Below are 15,848 nucleotides of genomic sequence, written 5' to 3' on the forward strand. Positions count from 1 at the left end.
AGGGCTTCGGGGCGGGGGGAGGGAGGAGGGGTACTCACCGCAGCTGGGTTTAGACTTGCAGATGACCTTGTTTATACCTACCCAGCGGAAGCGAGCTTGCACAATGGTGGCACTTGGATATACATGTGGACTGCATATAGGGACTTGTGGGGGACCAGGGACCATTGAAAAGCTCTGATAATTTGCTGATTGCACCCAGAGCTGGCCATCGCTCCCTCAGGTGTACCAGGAAAAGGGTCTGTCTGACACAGTCTCCAAATGAAAAACAAAAACAAAAACATTCTGTTCCCAAAGGACCAGAGGATGCCAGCCTACCTCCTTTCCTCTACACCTTTCCTCTCCCCTACCCCCACCCACTAAGGCAAGAGATAGATACCTCATATCCACAACTTGATCCCTTTAACCTCTTCCCCACCCATACCCCCAAAATAATAATAATGATAATAATGATAATGACAATAAAAAATACCAAGCACAAGAAAATACTCTTAGGACCTGGAGTGTTACCGTCAGTACCAGCTTGGAGCCAGAGCTATGCTAAAGATGCCATTTCTTCCTCTCTGTTCCAGGTGGTTTGGGGGGGAGGGAGGATGTTTAGGAAGTGGGGCTTGTTGTCAGACCTAGCTCCAGCTATATGATTTGACAGAGAACCTCAGAGACTTCTAATGACACCCCCACCTATGCCTAACACCCTCAGTCAAGGTCATTAATTAGGAGGGTGAGGGAAGTAAAAAGCAGATTCTGTTCTTTTCTCAAGTTTGTGTTGTGCCCCTTTTATGTTCTGTGTGCCCAGATCTGTGCTGGGGGGGGGGGGGAGACAAGAGAAGTTTGTGGAAATATTTAAATCAGTTCTTATCCAGCCCTGGTTCTGTAAGTGACTAGTTCTGTGTCCTAAGATTAGTCATCTAACCTGCCTGGGACTCACTTTGCTCATCTGTAGAATAATAGGGATTGGAAATGATCCCTTCTGACTCTAAATCTGTGATCACTATGGCCAAAATAGTTGTTTGGAATAGATTTGTAGTGTAAGGGTACACGCCTAGGTTTCAGGAAGTCCTCTTGTCTGACCTTTGCCACTACTTGTGTGTCTTTGGGTAAGTCACCTTGGCCTTTCTGGGCTTCATTTTCTTTCTCTTTAAAAGGAAGGGTTTCAGGAAGATGCTTGCTAATAATGTCCCTTCCAGCTTAGACATGCCATGACTCCATGATTCTAGAATAATCAGGCCCTGTCCTGAAAGTCAAGCCGGGGAAAAAATACCTACCTGAGGGAAACAATTCAATAACAGTATCAGGTAGTAATGTACATGTATAGAATTAAAATGAGTGTTCTTCATATTAAGTATCCCTAAGATCTTTGAGGAGGAGAAAGTACCCACTTCTGGTTGGGATGATTGGGAAGACTTCATGGAAGAGGTGGAGTTTGTTCTGAGTCTTAGAGGATGGATAAAGAGGAGGGAGAAGATACTGAAGAAAGGAAGGATGTTTGGGGGAAGCTTGATTGAAAGGTGTGGAGAATTAGGAATGAGCCTGGCCTTCAAATTTGACCCTGAGAAAAGTGGCCCAAAGTACAGGCTTTAAGGAGGGGAGTAGTGTATGATGACCACAGTCACTCCCCTCCCCAGGCAGCTTCGATGGCTCCCTATGGACTCTAGAATAAAATGTAAGTGCCTCTGACTTGTAAAACCTTTCACAATCAGGCTCCCACCTGTCTCCGGGCTGATTGTATATTACTTCCCACAAACACTCTTCATTTCTGCTGGGCTGCTTGGTGCTCTCCTATACAACATCCCTTTGCCACCTCAGGGCTTTTGCACATGCTAGCCTCCGTGCCCATGATCTTCTCCCAATTCACCCTTGCCTCTTGGAACTCCTAGCTCCCTTGGAGGCTCGGCTCTGAAGCCATTCCTGATTCTTCTCTTCCCCCTCCTCCAGTCATTAGTGCTCCTTCTTCACTCTCCCTTACTTTGTATTCAATTTTTGCCGCTGTTTTGTATTTATTTCACTGTTTGTGTTGTTCTCCCCCAGCCCGACCCTAGTACCCTAGTACCTTAGTACCCTAGTAGAAAGTGGGATACTTGAAGTCAAGGATTGGTGTTTTTTTTTTCTATGAAGAAGTGCCTGGCATCTAGTAAGAGATTAATGAAGGTTTTGAATTGAATTGAGGTTGGAAAAATAGGTTGGCGCTAGACTGTGAAAAGCCTTGAATGTCTACTGGAGGGGTTAATACTTTCTCTTGGGACCAGATGTTTGGGGGAAACCAGTCTCACCAACCCCACCACTTCCTTCCACACCCCCAAAGAACAACACATCATTTTCTCAACATTGGTTGCCTCTTGTAGATTTTGCAGGCATTAATGAAGTTATGAGACCTTTAGTAACTGTTATTAAAGCCATAAAGCATGACCTCCTTACTCCTAACCAGTTCGTGGTTGGCTACGAAGGTCTCTGTGTGCACTGGGGTTTTAGCTGAGCCAGAAGGAATTCTGGAGAGAATCAGACAAAATCGTGGGTGAACAAAAAGAAAACCACCTGGGAACAAGGGTCATCGACAGACCGGGGCCACTGGATCAGGAGGCATCCCTAAGGGAGGGGTGAATGATTTGAGGCTGGAGAGAGGGGGGGAGGGGGGAGAAGAATAGTGAGGAAAATGAAGGGGTGGGGAAGAGAATGAGGGGCAGCAGGTTGGACAACTCCGGGAGGCATAGGCAGGACAATGGCGTTTTCCCTGTTTTGCAAGGAAGAAGGGACAAGTGAATGGGTACTGACTGTAATACTGTAGGCGGCTGAGGAAGCAGATAGGTGGGCTGGAGTGGTCAGGGAGGTGGGGCTTGAGGTAGGCCTCAAGGTAAATGGGGGGGTGCATTCTAGGTGTGAGAAAAGACTGAGTAAATATGGGGATGGAAAAGCCTGAGTGAGATTCTGGGGATAGTGGGAAGACCAGTTTGCCTGGACTAAAAGGTTGTATGTCAGAGAGACAAGTGTGAGACAAGGCTAATAGGCTTTGTAGATATCACAGGAACTAGCCCAGGGCTGAAAATATGCTAGATGCCTGATACAGGTATGCTGATTAATTGGACCATCAAAGAGCATTCAAAATAGGAAATCTCCCAGCTTAGAACTCTCCGAGTCAGCTTCATTCTGCAAAAGCAAAGGGTTAAATTTCCTAGGGATCAGGGAGGCAGGGAGGAGAGCATGGGAGGGACTGTTGGGCCCTCCTGTTCTTACAGTTTTCTCCATTCGGCCCAGGAGGCACAGTAGAGTCTCTTTGTGGGTGTGCCCTAGTGGAGGAGGTAGGTGCTGGGCCAGCAGGAGGAGCCCAGGAAAGGGAGTGCCTGAGATGGGGGAGCCTCAGAGATGTTGACATATTTTTCTCTGGCTGTGACAGCACAGTGGTGCCTCCTTGTTCGCAGGCATCCAGTTACCTGAGTCCAGGGATTTGCCAGCTGTCAGCATCAGGCACAGTGGGAAAAGCTGAGAAGGCAAGGCCGGAGAAGGCAAGGAGGCTGTCACGGTGGCAGGAGGGCCAGGCTGGAGGGGCTTGCTTTGGAGCAAGCTGATTGGAAAAACATGGAGGCTGTGAACATTTGGGGCACTTATGGGGACCAGAGGCTTCATCTGGAATGAAAGCAGCAGCAGGCAGGGGGTGTGGAGGTGTCCATCTGGGAGCTGGCAGAATTGAAAGCTGCGAGGCTGGTACTTGTTTATGAGGTGGCATTTCCAATCTGCAGAGGGCCCTGCTGCCATTCTCATTAACTTCTCGTCAGTCACTGAGCCCTGGGGAGATAGGCATAGGAATCTGGGAGGGACCCTGGTGTCCTTCTAGTCTAACTCCTTCATTTGACAGATGGGGAAACTGAGGTCCAGAGAAACAATGCTATTTAGTCCAGGTCACATGGGAGGTCTCCCAGCTTAGAAAGGTAGTAAGCAACAGAGTTGGGATTGGAAGCCTGCTTCTCTGGCCCCAAATCTAGTGGTCTTTCCATTCTACCCCATGGCCTCCGTGTTGTCCTCTCCCATTTAGAAAGTGGAGTTCAGGGGGCAGCTAGGTGGTGCAGTGGATAAAGCACCGGCCCTGGATTCAGGAGGACCTGAGTTCAAATCCAGCCTCAGACACTTGACACTAGCTGTGTAACCCTGGGCAAGTCACTTAACCCTCATTGTCCCCCCCCCAAAAAAAGTGGAGTTCAGAGAGGGGCTTGGGAGCTGATAAGATCACACAGCAAAGTGAGGACTTGAATTCCCAGCCTCTCCTAAAGTGCCTACTGCGCATCTGGCTCCTTTTTCAGGGAAGAAATCACTTCCTCTGCTTCTGGAGTGGCCAAGCATGCCCTCTTGACTTTACTTCCATCTCCTGACTACTTACAACCAGAAAATCCACTCCTTCATTTTGTAGAGGAGGAAATGGAGGCTGAGAAAGGGGGGTTAACAGCCTGTCTTCTTGAGGCCAACAATTAAAAGGATAATTGTTTGGCTGATAATGATAATACTCATAGCAGCACTTCCAGGGATGGGGATGGAACATGGGCAAGTGGGTAGAATACAGAATGAGCCCCTGTCTTAGGAGCTGAGCAGCCTGGTCAGTTCCGCAGCTCCCACACCCCACTGGAGAGAGGTTAGGCTCCATAAAAGATCATCTGTTCAATCTTGCAGCATTCAGTGTGTGCTCAGACCCAGGCCACATACTGTACTGGGGGGAGACAGTCTTTCCCCTCAAGAAGCTGCTAGTCTGGTTTAGGGAGACGAGGCCAAACACCCCCCCCACACACACCCATGTACAGACTTGCCCAGGTCCTGCTACGGTATGGTGATAGCAAGTCTCATAATGTCTCTGGGCCTTTTGTACTGAATGGTCTCTAAGGCCCCATAGGGCTCTACCATTCTTTTAAGATGATTTCTAAGTGTGAGAATGTCTGGTAAAGTCAAGAGGTACTGTGGGGATTTAGAGAAGGGGGTGGTCGAGTCTGATCTCCAGGTTGGTCTGGGCTAGGAGGGCTTCACGAAGAATTCAAGGCTTGAGTTGGGCCCTGCAGGACCAAGGGGCCTTTTAGGGGGTGAGGGCAGTAGGAGTAAGGGTAAAAAAGGAGGAATGAGGACAGTATTGCAGGGGACAGCTTAACTAGAGTGGTAGGTAGGTATTAGGGAGAAGAGGGGAGGGAGAAAAGGCTGGGTAGGTCAGGTGGGGCAGTCGATACACAATGTTGAAAACTAGGTAGAAACCTAGCCCTGATCCATTAGGTCTGAGGTTAGCAACCTTTTAAAAATGATAGAACCAGGATTTCAAGTAGTGGAAAAAGCGTTGGACTTACTTGGAGTTGAGAGGCCCACATCCAAAGCTTGCCCCTCATATCTGTCAGCTGCGTAACCATGTCCCCTGAGTCTCATCCGGGTTATCGTAAGGAATAAATGAGCTAATATATGCAAAACACTTTGTAAACCTTTAAGCTCCACACACATCGGTTGTTGTTGTTGTTATATTGGGAGGGAGGGGGTTTCCTTTTGGTAAATGAGAAGTCAAAATAGAATCGTTCATGGTGGTATAGTAACCAGCTCATGTGTCATCTTTTGGCAGACCAATCTTTGAGATGAGCAATGGGGAACCACTATGGGTTCTCTCTCAAGGCTCAGTCTAAGGAATATCCTGGCAGTGGGTGAAGGCAGAGCAGGAAAAAAGATATAGTTTTCTTAAGAGTTCAACCCAGGGGGCAGCCAGATGGCACAGTGGATAAAGCACTGGCCCTGGATTCAGGAGGGTGTGAGTTCAAATCCAGCCTCAGACACTTAACACTTACTAGCTGTGTGACCCTGGGCAAGTCACTTAACCCTGATTGTCCCACTAAAAAGAAAGGAAGGAAGGAAGAAAGAAAGAAAGAAAAGAGTTCAGCCCAGATAGGAGTCAGTCTGAGATGCCTGAAGTTTGAGTATTCTGATAAGGCCAGTGGTATAGTATTCAGAAGATGATAAGCTTCCCTCCTGAGAAGCTGCCTAGGTCCCTGAACTCGTGGGGTACAGTAAGGGGCACAAGAAAGGATACTTTTATTGCGGCTTTCTATAATTTCATGTGTTTTTAATGCCAGAAAATTCTGTTCTCCATGGCAGAGAAGTATTTATTTTATGCTAAATCAACTTCCATGAAATGCAGTGAGGGCCTAAAGCCTCAGTCAGCCACACAGGAATAGACTTAAGCTGGGACTTAGAAATGCCTTGTCCCAGGGCTCCGCTTAGGAACAAGGAAAGGAATCATTCCATAAGACATTTACTTACTGGAGTCCTTTTTTAGTATTGGAGAAAGGGTGGGGTCAACCTCCTGGGTAATCCTGGCAAAAGGCAGAGAGGGAAATCTGAGAGGGGAGCCCTGCAGGGGCCGGATCTGCTTTGCCTGAAGCAGCAAAGACATCAGGAGAAGTTCCCTGAGCCCAAGAGTTCTGGGGTGATGCCTCTTCAATACAGTCTAGCTCGCCCTTTTCATTTTCCCTACCTCCTAGAGTCCCACCCTACATTCTGGGCCTTTTCTTCCCTAATGGTTGCTCAGTCCCAGACCAGGTGCTTGGAGGAAGGAGGATGCACAGGAAGAAAAGACATAGTCCCTGCTGTCAGGAAACTTATAATCTATTCCAGGAGAGGCAGTGGTGTGGTGCAGAGGTTCTCAAACTTTTTCAGTCTCAGGGCCCTTCTATATTCTTTGTGTGTGTGTATGTGTGTGTGTGTGGTGGGGCAATGAGGGTTGAATCCAGGGCTGGTGCTCTATCCACTGAGCCACCTAGCTGCCCTGGACCCTTCTATATTCTTAACAATTATTGAGGACCCTCAAAGAACTTATATGAGTTGTATCGGTTGTCATCTTCTGAATTAGAAATAAAAACATCTTTGTAATATTATGAAAATAGTTTTAATCTCAGACCCAGGGGTTCCCAGACCACACTTTGACAACCAGTGACAGAGAGTTGGACTTAGATTCAGGGAAACCTGAGTTCAAGATTTAGACAACTTGCTGGCTGTGTTACCCTAGGCAAATACTTTAACCTCTGAGGGTTCTAAGCAACTCCCTAAAGCTTTTGGGTTGCAAAGTAGGTGCTCAATCACCTCCCTTTTTTACTTTCCTATGTCTTTGACCCCAAGATGAAGACTTTATAGTCCCTCCTTACATTCAGTGCCTTCCTTCCCCCCCACTTCTTCACTATGCAGATTTGCTCATCCTACCCCCACCCTCCTCAAATACACACACACACACACACACACACACACACACAGAGTCTAAGGCAGCTTTTTGTCAACTAATCCCCTCTAAGGTGTTAATGACTCATAATGACTTAAGATAGGGTCCCTGCATTTTAATAGGAACATTTAACTTTAACTCAGAGGAATGCCTTTCTAACGGTGGAATTTGATGGCCCGTGGCCCAAGGCAGGCCAGTGATTGAAGGATTTTTGAGCTGCAAAACCGAAAGGCTCCCTCCAATCATATTTCACAGTAGGCGCTGTTCCTCTTCAGACTTTCCCCTGCCCATGAGGCTCATGTTTAGAGGCTTGTGCCTTCAAGGAGGAATCAGTAACCACTGTATTTACTGTATTTACTTTATTTTTGTATGTGTTTATTTCCATATTAGCCATATTTCTCCCTCCAAAAAAAAAAACGAAACAAACAAAAAAAAGAAAAAGAGAGTAAGTGAAAAAATTATGTTTCAATCTTCCTTAGAATCCATCAGTTTTCTCTCTGAATGTGGAGAGCATTTTCCATCATGAGTCCTTTGGAATTGTCTTGGATCATTGTATTGCTGAGAATAGCTAAGTCATCTCAGTTCTTCATCGAACAATATTGCTGTTACTGTGTACAGTATTCTCCTGGTTCTGCTCATTTCACTTTGAATCAGTTCATATAAGTCTTCCCAGGTTTTTGTGAAACCATTCTTTTCGTCATTTCTTATAGCACGATAGTATTCCATTACAATCATATACCACAATGTATTCCTCCATTCCCCAATTGATTTACCACTGTATTTAGATCAGGCCCAGTGGACCTGGAGACTAGTCAACAGAAACTACCCCATCCAGGACCAAAGGGAGTCTCAGGGCTCTGCTGCCCAGAATCTTTCTCCTCCTCTCTTTGACAGTCTCCCCCCCACCCCTATCACCACTGGATCTCTACAAGCTTAAATGACTAACGAGATATTTACAACCCACCTTGGGTACCAGCTTTTATAAAAGGTCTTTCCTGAGTCTTTCTCCCCTCCCCCCCACAAAAAAGCACTTTGTATTTAATTCATATGTATTTTCATGGCACAGAGAGCTGGTCTCAAAATCAGGAAATGATAATATTAGCTGGTATGTATTTATATAGCACTTTAAGGTTTGCAAAGCACTTTAAAATATTTTGTCCTCGCACCAACCCTGGGAGGTTGGTGCTATGATCAATCCCATTTTTACAGATGAGGAAACTGAGGCAGACAAAAGTTAAGTGACTTGCCCTGGGTAACAGCTAGTGAGTGTCTCTTCCTCCAGGTCTAGTGTGCTGTCTGCTGGGCCTCTTGGCTGCCTAAAAAGGCCTTGGTACAAGTCCTGACTCTTAACACATACTGGTTCCATGACTCTAGGCAAAGCACTTAATATTCCCTTAGTGCTGAAAGCAACCCTAAACCGCTAAAGTGGCCAAGGAGGTTCCAGCCTGTATTGGTGGAGGAATATTTCTCATTCAAGAATTCTCCATGTGCCAGGAAAATCACAGGTCCAGGAGGCCCTGTCCCCATCCTTTATTTTGTATTTACTTACCTATGTATGTGTTCTTTCCACCCAGTAGAATGTAAACTCCTTGAGGGCAGGAGGTGCTTCATTTCTGTGATTGCATTGCCAGAACCTAGTGCAGTGCCTAGCACCAAGTGGATGGTTATTATAAGGTTGTTATATGAAAGAAGGAAGGAGTACAGCCTCCCTTGTGCTTGGAGATAGGGAGAGAGACAGAAACAGAGACAGAGGAAAGAAGATGCCCCTCCTGAAGCATGACCCCAGGATCCTGTGCTTGCCTTTATTCCCCATGAGGTCTGAATTTGGGGTGCAATCATCATTGTGGGCTGAACATTGTTGATCCCACCTCCTGGATGTTTCTCAGATCTGTCCCCTTTTGTCAAGTTGTCTTGGCTCAAGGCATTTATACCCTCTCACGTGACTACTGGAATAGCTGCCTAACTGGTTTCCTTGGTCTCTAAACCCCTCTAAACCGTCCCTCACACTGCTGCCAGATAACTCTTCCATGTTGAAGAGTTGACAATATAATTTTCCTTCTGCTGTGCCTCCCCCCAAAACAAACAAACCAAAAATAACCTTACCAGGCCTTTTCAAAGCAATTCCTTCCCCACCACCTACTAGATATAGCACAGACTCCTTGGCCTTGCATTTAAGACCTACTACAGCTAGGTGGTTTACTAGATAGAGCACTAGACTTGCAGTCAGGAAGACCTGAGTTCAAATCCTACTTCAGACTCTTACTTAGTTGATTGATCCTGAACAATTCTCTCAACCTCAGTTTCTTTAGGGGTATAATAAGGATAATAATAGTACCCACCTCTCAGGGTTGTTGTGAAGATTGAGGCAAATCTTAAATGGCTATACAAATGTTAGTTATTATTATTGGGGGGGGCAATGAAGGTTAATTGATTTTCCCAGGGTCACACAACTAGTAATTGTCAATTGCCTAAGGCTGGATTTGAACTCAGGTCCAACTGAATCCAGGGCTGGTACTTTATCCACTGTGCCACCTAGCTGCCCCCCAACCTAGCTGCCCCCAGTTGTCGTTATTATTATTATTTATTGCGGCCTAGTCCTTCTTTCTTTGCTTGCCATTATCTCACATTTCTATTCATGGCTACTAAGCAGGCCAGAAGCCATGCCCCAAACCTACCTAATTCTTTACTGACTCTACCTACAAAGCTTCTCCCAGCATGTCTACCTGTCAAAACCTTACTCATTCTTCAAGGCTCAGGTCAAATACCTTCTCTGGTCTATACTTTATCCCCTGCACATGACCTGAGCTTTCTGGCTTTCACTCATGTTTCCTATGCCTGTGATACCTGCCCCCCTCCTTTACCTGCTGAATTCCAACCCATCATTTAAAGGCCAACTCAAATGCCACTTCCTCCAAGAATTCTTACATACATACATACACACACACACACATTTCACAGAGCAATTGGTTTTGTACTTTTTCTAATACCCTTACCATGTAAAATATCAGTACTGTATATTATAGTTCTCTGTATCATATCAGATTGTAAGCTCTCTGTGCCTATTTATACCATAGGGTTTAAATAAATGTTTCTTGAATCGCATTGTTGACCTGAATCCAAGTAGTGTTTTCTGCATACTCCCTTTGAGCAAGTCTGTTCCATTTTGTTTGTGCTCTCATGACTGAGTATTGCAGGTTTTGTGTAGTGTGTTATCTTATCTATCTACCCTACGGTGCCAAGCACAGAGTTCTTCATAGGCCCAGTAGATGGTAGGTGTTTAGCAAATGTTTGTTGAATGAAGGAATGAACAAATGAATGGGTGCCCATAGCCGGCTTGGCACAGAACAGACTGAATACAGTCACCATCCCAGGAGAGCAGACATCCAATGATCATTGACCCACGATCCTGGTTAATCAGCCCCATCCTTAGAGCATCTGGAGTTATCTCCAGGGCTGCTGGGAAACCCTTATAAGCCAAATTCATTTTAGTGGCTCATGGGTTAGAACTGGGAGGCATCTTAGTGACCATCCAATACAACAACAGCCCGGTCACCTTATGCATGAGGAAACTGCTTCCCAGGAGTAGGTGTCAGAGCAAGGATTAGAACCCAGGGCCACTGATGCGTAGTTCAGGAAAGGGGAGAGGAAGAGAGGTGTTAGCTTGTGTGGCAGGGTATTACCCTGCCCAGCTGTTCAGAAATGAAAGAGTAGGTGTCAGTGGCAGGAACAAGGTATCTTGAGTCCATAGGCCCAAGTTCCTGCTGTAGCCTACCACATGGACGTTCTGGATGGACTTATTTGGGGGGGGGTGAGGCAATTGGGGTTAAGTGACTTGCCCAGGGTCACACAGCTAGTAAGTGTCAAGTGTCTGAGGCCAGATTTGAACTCAGATCCTCCTGACTCCAGGGCCGGTGCACTATCCACCACCACCTAGCTGCCCCCTGGATGGACTTTTTACATGTGTCCAGGGAGAGCTAGCATTAAGCATAGGTGTAGTTGGTGGCTACCTACATGATAATGAAAGGTCCCTAGCCAATAATAGCTACCACACCAGTCTGACATAGTTCCTGAAACCCAGCTGTTAGAGATGCTCCTTTGGGTTGGGATGTCGAAGTCTCCTGTTAAAATATAAATGCCTTTTATCACTAGTTGGCCCTTTACTTGAATTAGAGCCACAGAAGTTCAGATCTGGTAGAGACTAGAAAAATCTGGTTTAACCCTTTCATTTTATAAAGGGAACTCCGAGATGCATCCAGGAAAAAGAGAATTCACCCCAGTGGTCCCATAGTATGTTAGTGACAGAGCTGCAACTACAGAGTCTGGGGTTCCTAACTTTGACTCTGCCTTTTTTTTAGTTCATCAAATTAGCCCTAGCCAAATGCAGCATCTTTAAAAAGATGCAACTCAGGCTGGAGGGATTATTTTTTATGTTTTGTTTTTGTAGAGAAAGGGGATATAAATGATGTGGAGGAGCAGCTAGGTGGCTCAGTGGATAAAGCACCAGCCTTGGATTCAGGAGGACCTGGGTTCAAATCCGACCTCAGACACTTGACACTTACTAGCTGTGTGACCCTGGGCAAGTCACTTAGCCCTCATTGCCCTGCAAAAAACCAAAACCAAAACCAAAAAAAAAAAACAAACAAGAAGAAATGATGTGGAGAAGGGGCCATTACTCCAGGGCACACCCTTTATAAAATCCCTGGACCTCCCAAAGGCACCGAGCACCTGGATGTGTGTATGGGGGGAAGGGGAGAGGTGTACAGTATGTAGGAAAACTTGTGGGATGCTGAAAGGAAGCTGAAAATATGCCAAGGCTCCCTATTCTTGCCCCATGATTTGTCTGCAGGCTGAAATGCATTAGGATGATTAAAAATGGTTCTGCTGTATGAGGCAAGACTAGGACAGATCCCTAGTAAAAACTGCAGAATCCCAAAAAAATAACACCCCTTTGACCACTCCCCTGAGGTAGCTGCTGACACAGTGGATAGAGCACTGGAACTGGAATTGGGAAGATCCAAGTTCAAATCCAGCCCCAGACAGTTATTAGCTGTGTGACCCTGGTCAAGTCATTTAACCTCTGTCTCAGGTTTCCTCTACTATTAAATGTAGATAATGATAGCACCTACTTTCTATGATTGTGTTGAGATTTAAATGAAATAAGATTTGTTAAACAGTGCCTGTCACATAATAGGTGCTGTATAAATGCTTATTCCCTTCCTACCCCTAGTCCTCCCTTTCCTCATGCGGGTGACAGGGCATATACATGCTGCTGTGGAAGTTATAGATTACATTTGGAAGGAACCCTTGAAGTCATTTTGTCCAACCACATGATTTTATAGATGAACTTATTTTGGCCTAGTAGTAAGTGAAAGAACAAGGATTTGAACCCAGGCATTATGATTCCAAATTCAGTATACTACATGCATATTTTGAAAAAGAAGGGGGATGGCACTAGACCTTGCCCCCACATATCTAGGCACACCCCAGCTTGTGTCCTTACTTTGGTCTCCTTTGGGGGAAGGGACTGAAAATCTCCTAGCACTTCCTATTGGAGATCCTGCCTTGATTAAATTTCTTGGATCTCCCTTCTTTCAACTCAGATGCTACCTCTTCCATAATACCTTCCTTGATGTGTGATTCCTATTGTTTTCCTCAAATAGATGTGATATTTCCCTGCTTTCAATGTTCTCAGACCTAGGTTTGCATTAAATCTCTGGCAATTATTGCATACTACCTTATATTGTATTGATTAATGTATGTATAGCCTTTCCTATTAGATTATAAACTCCTTAGAAGCAGTCCAATGTCTTTTCTGTATCTCTCACAGCACCCGGGGGGCACTTTGGCATCTCTTGAATGGATGGATGGATGGATGGATGGGCAGACGGACAGATGGATGGGCGGATGGACGGATGGTCCAGATGGATTTAGTACAACATCTACATTGAGGGTCTCTATGTCCTCAGCATATATTTATTGTGCTGCCACTTTGGGCCAGGCACTGTGTTAGGTGCTAGGACACAAATACAAAAGTTTAACCAGTCCCTGCTATCAAAAAGCACACGTTCTGTTGGGGTGGGGGAAAAGCCATGTATGTATACAGCTAAGAAAATAAAGAATGTGTACAAACAGCCCAAAGCCATATCACTTCAGGGCACTAAAAACTGGGGAAGTGAGGAAAGCCCTCCTCTAGGAGATATCACTTGAGCCTTGAATGCAGACATGGGTTTCCAGGCATAGGAGATATGAGAAAGAGCATTCCAAATATGAGTGTACAAAGGGGAATTGGGAGATCGGATGTCAGGTATAGGGAGCAGTAAGTCAGCCAGTTTGTCTAGAGCATAGAGCTCATGAGGACGAATAATGGGCAAGTAGACCTGGAGAGATCATCTGGAGCCAGATTGTGAAGGGTTTTAAATACCTACCCGAGGAATTTGAATTTTATCCTAATGGCTCGAACTAGGGAGAAGCCTGGTCAGGCTTTCATCTTAGAACTATGTGTTTGGTAGCTCTGTGGAGTTTGGTTTGCAAAGGGGAGAGAGAAAGGAGGTAAGTAAGGAGACCAATTAGGACAGTATTGCACTAGTCCAGGCAAGAGATGATTAGGGCCTGAACTGGAGTGGTTGTGATCCAAGTGGAGAGAAGAGGACAGACAGGAGACACATTGAGGAGGCATAATAGACGAGAATTGGCAAGTGATTGGATTTGGAGGGTGAGTGAGAGGGAAGAAGGAAGACTGACTCCTATATTGTGAACCTGTGGGACTGGAAGAATGGTGGGGCCCTCAACAAAAAACTGGGGAGTTTGAAAGAGCTTTGGGCTTAGATACAGCCCTTGATCTTAGAGAGATTCATCCTGGTGGGAGAGACCAGACTAAAGGACATGAAACAATTTCAGAACAATGCAGTATGGGTCGGCACAATCAGAGGAGGAAAAGATCTCAGTGGGTTAGAGTACGTTGGGAAGGCTGCGCACAAGGTGGGAGACTGGAGCATCCCTGAATGATGGGAAAGATTTGGATTCGAGATAGAGTGAAGGGAAGGGCTTTTGGGAGGGAGCAAGGGAGAGGAGGTGGGAGTAAGTGTGGTACTGGACGAACAGCTTGCGTTCATCTAGTGCTCACACATTATCTCATTCGATTCTCACAAACATGTGAGATAAGTACTTTCACTATTCCTGTTTTACAGATGGGAAATTGAGTTTCAGGGAAGTTAAATGACTTGTCAGGGGTCACCCTGCTGTTGAGGTTCTAAGCTGGGATTCGAACTTAGACGTCCCCCACTCTATACTCTATGCTGTGCCACATCCCCTCTGGTGTGTATGGAGGACACTACCGAGATGGGCCTGGCTGGAGCAGAGGGGGCCAGACGGGACAAGGGGAAGATCAGTGGGTCTAGCTGGTCCTCTCAGTTTCCTTAACCAGGGTTACTTAGTCTTCAGGCTATCTTCAGACTCCTCTGTTTCTTCTAAACATGTCCTCTCTATCCCCATCCTCCTGTTTTTCTTTTCTTTTTTCTTTTTTTTTTTCTTGTGGGGCAATGTGGGTTAAGTGACTTGCCCAGGGTCGCACAGCTAGTAAGTGTCAAGTGTCTGAGGTCGGATTTGAACTCAGGTCCTCCTGAATCCAGAGCCGGTGCCTTATCCACTGCACCACCTAGCTGCCTCCTTTAAAAAAAAATAGGGGTTTTTTTCATCCTCGTGTGTTTCTCAGCCCTTCATTCCTCCTTTGACCCTGCCTTAGATGTGCCTTAGATGCCTTCACCTTCTCATGCCAGGGGGCCTAGCCTGTGGGAAGTGCATGAGATGCAGGGTATGAGATGCTGGAACTATTGTGAGGAAACATTGATTCTTCCCTCAGCATCCCAGTTCTCTCCCCACTGACCATGTTGCGTATTCCACGGGTTCCCCATCTCCAGAAACAAGCAATACCCACCCAGTCACTCTCCTCCTCATTCCTCACTTGCGTCCCTCCTTGTTGCCTCCCTGTCCCTTCCCCGATTGCCCTGCTGACAAAGCCCTGGTTCTGATGGTGACTCAGTAGAAAGTTGTCTGATTGAGGGCAGGTACTAGCACTGTGCCTGGCATTTAGTAGGTACTTAATAAATGCTTATTGAAGTGACTGAGCTGTTATCTGTTCGCCTCCCCTTTGCCTTCCCAGCTGGAAACTCGGAGGATGGGCACTGGCATGGTGGGGGTTGGGAGGCCTGTTGACCCAGCGCTCTGCCCTTCATCCCATCCCTCCCCAGCGGTGACCCTCTCCCTAATAATGGAGCAGGGGTGGGCAGCAGAGAGGGAGGAGGGAAGAGATAAGCACCGAGGGTAGCTGAAATATTAATGCATTCTCCCCCTCTCCTCCTTTCCTCCTCCTTCCTCCCCCTCCCTCCCCTCCCCTCCCCCACCTTTTTCCCCCCTCTCTCCCTCCCTGTGGGAAAGGCCTTTGCAGATATAAGCAAACCTTGATTAAAAGCTGCCTGACAGCCCACGGCAGCAGCAAGCAGCAGGCAAGGAAGCTCTTCAAGTCCAAAGGGAGTCGCAGTGGCGGCTCCCGCCACGGCCAGGCTCTCAGATGTCCCTGATCCTTTAATCAATCACAGCCGAGGAGGGGAAGAGCAAACGCCCATCTGAGGCGAGGAGG

The 15,848-nt window shown here is 46.4% G+C and overlaps 1 protein-coding gene across 9 annotated transcripts in view; it reads left to right on the top strand.

Annotated features, from left to right (window-relative positions):
* Nucleotides 1-15,848, top strand: part of RAI1 (retinoic acid induced 1) — a 322,326-nt gene that overhangs the window by 203,476 nt on the left and 103,002 nt on the right. For 6 of the 9 annotated variants that reach the window (XM_043982719.1, XM_043982672.1, XM_043982709.1 and 3 more), the window contains one exon: nt 15,657-15,847. The exons of 2 other annotated variants lie outside the window; for them this stretch is intronic. The gene's annotated coding sequence lies outside the window, so the exon portion shown is untranslated. Of the gene's footprint in view, nt 1-15,646; nt 15,848 lie in introns of all 9 variants that reach the window. One more of the 9 variants, XM_043982698.1, reaches the window with a different exon arrangement.

The sequence above is a fragment of the Dromiciops gliroides genome, chromosome 1, assembly GCF_019393635.1.
Source record: "Dromiciops gliroides isolate mDroGli1 chromosome 1, mDroGli1.pri, whole genome shotgun sequence".
Taxonomy (NCBI): domain Eukaryota; kingdom Metazoa; phylum Chordata; class Mammalia; order Microbiotheria; family Microbiotheriidae; genus Dromiciops; species Dromiciops gliroides.